At 50.2% G+C, this 7,022-nt stretch overlaps 1 long non-coding RNA gene across 1 annotated transcript; it reads left to right on the forward strand.

Annotated features, from left to right (window-relative positions):
• The first annotated feature begins 1,148 nt into the window (after positions 1 to 1,148).
• LOC144144367 (uncharacterized) lies at positions 1,149 to 2,271 on the forward strand. The gene is made up of 2 exons (XR_013317230.1): positions 1,149 to 1,306; positions 1,490 to 2,271. It is a non-coding gene; the product is annotated as an uncharacterized LOC144144367 (long non-coding RNA).
• The last annotated feature ends 4,751 nt before the right edge of the window (positions 2,272 to 7,022 follow it).

The following is a 7,022-nucleotide window of genomic DNA, read 5'->3' on the forward strand; positions in this document are numbered from 1 at the left end:
TAACGTGCAGTATTTTGCTTTTATGTTTGGCAATAAAATAATTATTTGTTTGGCGTAACCGCAACAGAAGAGGGCAGTACAAACCTCTCCATGACAAAGAGAATCCAATGCATGGCATTTGTCCACACTCGTCCTAGTAAGCTGTTGGGTCAGATGATCGAACTCAAGAGAACAATAACAAAGAAAAGTGACTCTTTGGTTCATTACAGCGCTGATTGAAATCGAGCTTGACGAATGAGTTAATCGGCGACATCGGTGCGCTCCGCGGTTATCAGGCGTAGCGCTTCGCTGCTCTTAAGTGTCATAGAAGCGATGGTCGCGGCCGTCTTTTCCTGTGATAACGCCATAAACTTGTAACATAGCAGCAGGCGATGGCGTGGCGGAGATGGCAGCAGGGAAGGTGATAACGCAACAAAGCTTGCATTGAAGCAGAGAGCCCAGCTATGTTACTAAAAGCGATTGAAAGAAATAAATAGATACGGTAAAAAAAATGTGTGATGTTCTTTAGCTCGACATCCCCCTTTCGCTCGCTTTTGGATCAACGTTACTGGATCGCCTTGTGGTGTTGGCGCCAAATTTGACCCCCAGAAATGTGTTTTTCTTGTCAGCCTCAGCTACCGTCTTAATTTTTATTTTCATGCCAAGTGTTTTTATCTTTCTTGCGCGATATTTGATACCTTCATTGCGATATTTATGAGTGACTCGTCAAATTACACTGCATGTCGCCATAGCTATAGGTGCAGCACGTCACTGATTGCTAACGTTGTGCTTACGCAAAAAAACTTGGGCGAATTGCCGGCAATTTGTGCAGTCGAGGGGCCCTTCTGATATTCTGTTATTCCGGAAAGAAGACCACATTTTACTTTCTATTCTTGAACACTGTGCCACTTCCTGCGCCTTATATGTTGCTTCTCCAGTCGTCGCCTCCTATCAACCATTATATATCAGCCGAACCGCGTACGTGCTGATGACGAACAAAATTCGTGACAACTCCGTCTTTGATATCTAACCGACACAACGCACTGTGCATTCCACGTTATCACTGTGCTCGTGAAAAATAAAAGCGTGCATTTTTTATACGTCTTGTTTGTCACTATAGACCGATAAACGCAGCCGAATCAAACAAGAGCACATTTCGGGAACACATTTCAAGAGCGCATGCGTTGGCACGCCCCAACGGCAGCTGTTGAAGGCTGCATATAAATCCGTATCGATATTCGGGAGGCTTTACTAGCGTGCCATCAGCTAACCGTGCAAGTGCTGAACGGCGTGGCGTCTTGCATTCTTGGCTCTCCGAAGGCAATAGGTAGGCAGGCTTATTTCTTGTGGCCAGCTTTACAATTGCCCGACTGTATTTTTAAGCTGGCTATAGGCCTACAGGAGTGGGAATACTGGCTAACGCTTTTCTGTATTAGCGGTAATTCTTGCGCTATGAGCGGCAATTTTAGCTTGAATGTCATTCCACCTTCCTCGTCTTCCAACATTGCAGATGCTGCAGGCTACGTGCGCCAGCAAGTCTGCAAGGCCGTCCGCCTCTAGTGTCGCCTGTCCCCCATCCGCCATCTAGCAAGCGAAGGCCACGGGCTGCCGTATATTCGTCGCTAGCTGACCTGAGCGGAGCGACACCCACCGTCTTGATTGCCTGCGAGTACCAGCCAGCACGCCCAGGCTGCTTCGCCTAGCACGGCTGCGTAAATAACCCTGCAATGGACGTGAACCTCAAGGACCGACGCAGAAGGTGCGAGACGCCGGCGTTGGTCGCTTTGCATTTCTCCAAGTCGCCGAATCGACCGCAGCTGCTGGCCACCGCTCATGTTTGCCCAGACGCTCCAAGTGTTTGGGTTTAGTGAGCGTGGCTACTTCACTGTGGCCTGGAATTCTGCGGTCCTCCTCCTGTGTTAAGGACGCGTGTACGTTCCCGGCCGTCCAGCCCCGTTAGCTCTATGATGTCAACGCTGCTGTGCGCGCCTTGCGACCGATGCCTGTACAGCGAATTGGGCTCGCCGTTTATTAGACCACTCTTTTCGACCAGCTACTGGTACTACTACTTGTACGTCCGTGACTCGCAGTCGTGTACTGGCTGTGTGACCCCGACGATGGTTGTTACCAGTGCGTGTGACGGCAACTGGAAATAAGAAATGGCTGTCGGGTACTGCCACGTAATATGTGACTGAACTGTTTATAATTTAATGTCCCAGATGCTGTACCTTTCCTGCGTCTTACTGTTTCAACGAGTTTATACCTAATAAACTTGTCTGTTTTAATGTCGAACACGGGCTCTGCCTTTTCATTCGCTATACTACCTGCTCCGGTGCGACAGCCTGTGTGTCGCATACTTTTCCTACATCGTTAGCTCTAGGGTATACCTGCTATCTCCCGTTGAAGTCCTATCGTTTGTTTTCTCTCCATCAGCTCGGTTAATGTTGCACCACTCGCAGCGGTAACTCCTTCGTTGCTCTTCTTTTTTCGTTCTCCATAAGCTGTTATTCTTTTACGTTGTTCTGCGTAACTGTTAGCTTCTCCTCGATTTAGATGCAGTAATTGTGCACTCGTACTGCGAATAATTTTTTTTAAAGCAAAGCTTTTTACCTCTACCCCCCAAGAGTTCTTTCGCGACCGTTGGTGTCACCAGAAAACTCCAGCGAACAAATAAAAGAATTTACTGGAACTGCCGGGTATCGAACCTGGAACAAATAGACTAACAAAGCGAGAGCCCGGTGTCTTACCGATTTAGCTACGAGCCCACGCGAAGACGGGGAAGACAAGTGGTGTACTCACCAAGCAAATCTACGGGTTTACCCCCTGCGTTCTCGCTGGATGCCACGTCAAAGCGTCACGCGACCACTCACGCCCGTCTATCGGCCCTGTGCGCATCTTGCTCATGTGCTAAGAGTTACAAAAACTAAAGAAAGCTTAAACCAATGCATGGCATCTCACTTCTAGTACGCCGATGTGCTAAATTCTGTGGCCTCCAGTGTTCACGTAAAAAATCACAGCTCCTTTTCGTATGCCCTCACGTCAAATCAAGGAATACATTCAAATACTCCTTGATGGCCAGGTCATCACTCGAAGCCTCAGCATCAACATCCTGGGCCTACATCTCGAGGCCAACACCAAGGGACCGTCTCCTTGCAGCGCCTCAAAAACAGCATTAATCAAATCATACACATGGTCAGGCCAGTTGCCACCAAGAAGCGAGGCCTAAAGGAATCCGGTACCTTTCGAATAATTGAAGCTTTTGTCCTCTCGAGAGTCACTTACGTCAACCCCCTGTCTTCTTCTCAACAAGGAAGACATAGAGGTGCTTTATATAATGATTAGAAAGGCGGTCGAGCAGGGCATTAGTCTTCTCATGAGTGCGTCCACACAGAGGCTGCTTAGCACGGGGTTCCACAACACGGTGGAAGAGCCGATAGAAGGCCATCTTTGTAACCAGAAGGTGCGACTCAGAACTGCGGTGGGTAACCGCATGCTTCAGCAGCTTCACCAGATTGGCTGGGCAGCCCAGAATGTCACTCCGCTTGACGTACTTCATGACTCTTGGCGGCTAAAACTAAAGATGCTCCCTTTGCTTAGAAATATGAACCCCTCACATGACGAGGGTCACCGAAAAGCACGAGCTCAAGCGCTAAACAACACCCTCGTGGGGATCATGCAGTTATCTACACAGACGCCTCCAAACATCGAGGGCAGCAATACGCCATCATCGTGACTACTTCCAGACCCAACCTCCTTGCGTGTACCTCGCTTAGGACCCAAGAACCTCGCTTAGGAGCCAAGAAACGACGGCAGCAGAAGAGGCAGCCATCACCCTGGCTCTCACTCAACCAGGGGTTCGGAGGGTAGTCACCGATTCCCAGCGAGCCTACTGAAATTACCAGTCGGGTTGGGTGTCCTCACCTGCACTGCGCGTGCTAAAAAACCACTCCCCAAACGGTTCCATTCAGCTCATCTGGACACCCCCTCACGCTTCAATGGAGGGCAACAAATACGCCCACCCAACAAGCCTGCGCTTTTACCTCCCGTGCTACGGAGCCGCACGAGGACAGTCACCCGCTTTTCACGTTCAGGGAGATAACCAAGCATTGTCGCCTTCTGAGACAGACCGTACCTTCGCCTTACCCTGACCTTTCCAGAGAACAAAAACTACCCTACGGCTGATACAATCCGGGCTCCTTCCCACAGCCTACGCGTCTTCACTTAATGCATCCGAATCGCTACGACGCTGAATGTAAATTTTGCTCAGAAGTAGGTACACTCGCCCGTAATCGGGGTGTGCGACTTTAGCCCTGAGCACCCTCCTCTCTTTCCGTCAACTACCCAACAAGAGCATTGGGAGATGCCGCTATCTAGGCCCTCTCTACCTACCCAGCTTCAGCGGGTGGACAGAACACAGGCCGCGGGGACTGCATATGGGCCCCACAGAAGAAGGAACCACTCCCCAGGGCTGCAATCTGGGCCGTTCAGAAATCTGAACAGACGTATTTCTTCCTCCTGCTCCTCCTTCTCTGCCGCAAATCTCGTCGCCTCCGTCCGCGGCGCAGAGACGGAGAAGTCAGATCGTCTAACACCGGGTTGGAGCTTTAATTTTATAAAAAAAAATTTCCACTCTTGTGCTACACCAATACAACTCAACCAAACACCGTTCATGCATCATGCATTGATTTAACCTTACCAAGAACATCTCTTTGAAGTAATAAATGGTGTGGTTAAGTGCATTTCAGTTTTCTTTGGTTTTACTATTTGTAGAGCGATGTGAGTGAATTTAAGTGATGTCTCATGGGCAGTCGTTATGGGTGCCGTTTACAGCTTTGCTTTCCAACCACATTCACGGGGTGGATTGGGGCGATTTTTTTTACTTATACCGTAAAGCCAGAGTTATACGCAAGTTGGCCTTGTTGGTTTTGGATGCACGTGGTGCAACAAAAAATAAATAAACGGGACGGCGGTGTTATGATTGGGGAATAGCCCCCAAGAGGAGCCCCGCCATATACTACGTTTCCATAGAGTGTATTCTTCAAAGTTTGACAATCCTACGAAATCCGACAACGTATCCCAACCTTCGCACACACAAGCGGAACGATCTTGGTGCCCCAACGTTGCTACAGCGGAAAGCCAGCCCACTGACAGACACAACCGATAATCTAACGCATTCAGACTGCGCTACATTATCATTTGCTGCGATGTGGAACGCTTGAATTCTAGCATTACCTGATCACTTCTGCAAAAGCAAACTGGAGTGTATTGAAAATCACCAGTGATGCCACTTCAGTCAATCAACGTAAGCGTCACACTTCGCCTACTCCAACATTCACCTATAGCGGCGAACAATTCCCTTAGTCGCTACAAGTTTTCACCCCACATTTCCACTGTACCCATGGAGCTTGCCATTTGACGTTATTCTGCATAGATTGCGGTATTTTTGCGCGAATGAAACGACATGCAGGATCGCGTGCAGCACCGTCACCCATTGGCATACTAGGAATTGGCTTTTAAATGTTGAAATAGCACTGACAAATAAATCAAGATATGTGGGCTAGTCTGGCTCTTTTACATGATGGGATAAAATGCAAACAAGGACGTTATGAACGGAATGAAGGCACCAAAAAGCGCAGACTAACAGGCTGAGTTTATCTTGCAAAAAATTACCCCACCTTCCCGCGAGGGGAACCCTGTGGAGATGCGACGCATCTTGGGGGTTCACTTGGTGTTTCCGTTGGGTTGATTCTCTGATTGCGTGAAACGTGTGAGGAACGCGTATGATGTATTATTTATTTCTTTGGCCTGTTCTGGAACGACCGCGGCTATGACGCAACGTGGCGCGGCTATGACGCAACACAATCCAACACAATCCACTTTAATCCAATCCAATCCAATCCAAGCCAATCCAGCCAACCCAATCGAATCCGATCCAATGCCCCTCGCGAGAGAGTGTTCGCTATCGGAGAGGAGAGGGGGTGAACGGCGGGGAGCGCAGCTCGCGCGGCGAGGAGAATGGGGGAGGGGTGTGGACGGACAACAACAACGCCGTATGGAGGGACAAGGCGAGTGAATGAGATGCAGTCGCATCTAAAATTTCAGGAAAATATACATCGGCCAGACAGACAGATGTACAGTCGCGGCCACTGATACAGAGAACACGGCTCGCGTGGCCGCGCTTCTCGGACCACCACGCGGGCGCCACGCGATTGCGGCGCAAGCGCAATAGACCTTATGCGAAATTGCTTGGTGATCTAGCAACACTGATGTAAACGAGACCGTCGGCCATATTGGTACGGGCGCCGATCGGGAAGTCTCGTATTGTTTACTGTGGAAGAGTAGGTGACGGTAATGCGGTATGGCTCAAATTGGACGGCGTTTTCCGGCTCCCGACCGCGGATTGTGGACGAAGGACTTGTCTGCGCTGCCGACTGTGTCTGAAGACTCATACCACTCGGGGTGCCACGCCAAAGACCCACCCGAGCGGCAGCGGAGCAGGGCATGCCGCCTACCCACCGAGGCGCATTGCTCGCCTTCATCGGTGCGGACAAACACGTGCGACTCGCAGTAAGTAAATCCTTCTTTGTTTTAGGGGCAAAGCTCCTTTTAAGTCATGGGTCTGTCCATCCCTTGTGTCTCGTGGTACGTGACCGCCGCATGCTTTCGGAGATGTCGCAAAGTGGGCCGCGTTGCACGCAGAAGAACCGGCTGCAACCGGCAGCGCAAACTCGGCACCGGGAGCGCGAGCTTGTCTGTGTTCGCCAACGGAGGCGCGAGCGCACGTGCACTGCGAGGGGGAGATCACGCAAGAGATCACGCCACGAACGCAGGCAGTCGTTCTCGGAGAGAGAGAGAGAAAAGCTTTTATTAAAAATATGCACGCGGGCCTGTTTAGTCCTCACATTCCAGAGAACCTCTGGTGACGTCTTCAAGCCGCTGCCTGATGTACGCCGCCAGTTGCCTTTGCTCTTCGGTGGTGCTTGTTGCGGTCAACCATCCTTTGTTGGGTGTGTTTGTAGTGTTGTGTATGGTTGTGCAGTTCC

Source organism: Haemaphysalis longicornis, unplaced genomic scaffold (genome assembly GCF_048455015.1).
Source record: "Haemaphysalis longicornis isolate Haplotype H1 unplaced genomic scaffold, Haemaphysalis longicornis Haplotype H1 scaffold_7, whole genome shotgun sequence".
Taxonomy (NCBI): domain Eukaryota; kingdom Metazoa; phylum Arthropoda; class Arachnida; order Ixodida; family Ixodidae; genus Haemaphysalis; species Haemaphysalis longicornis.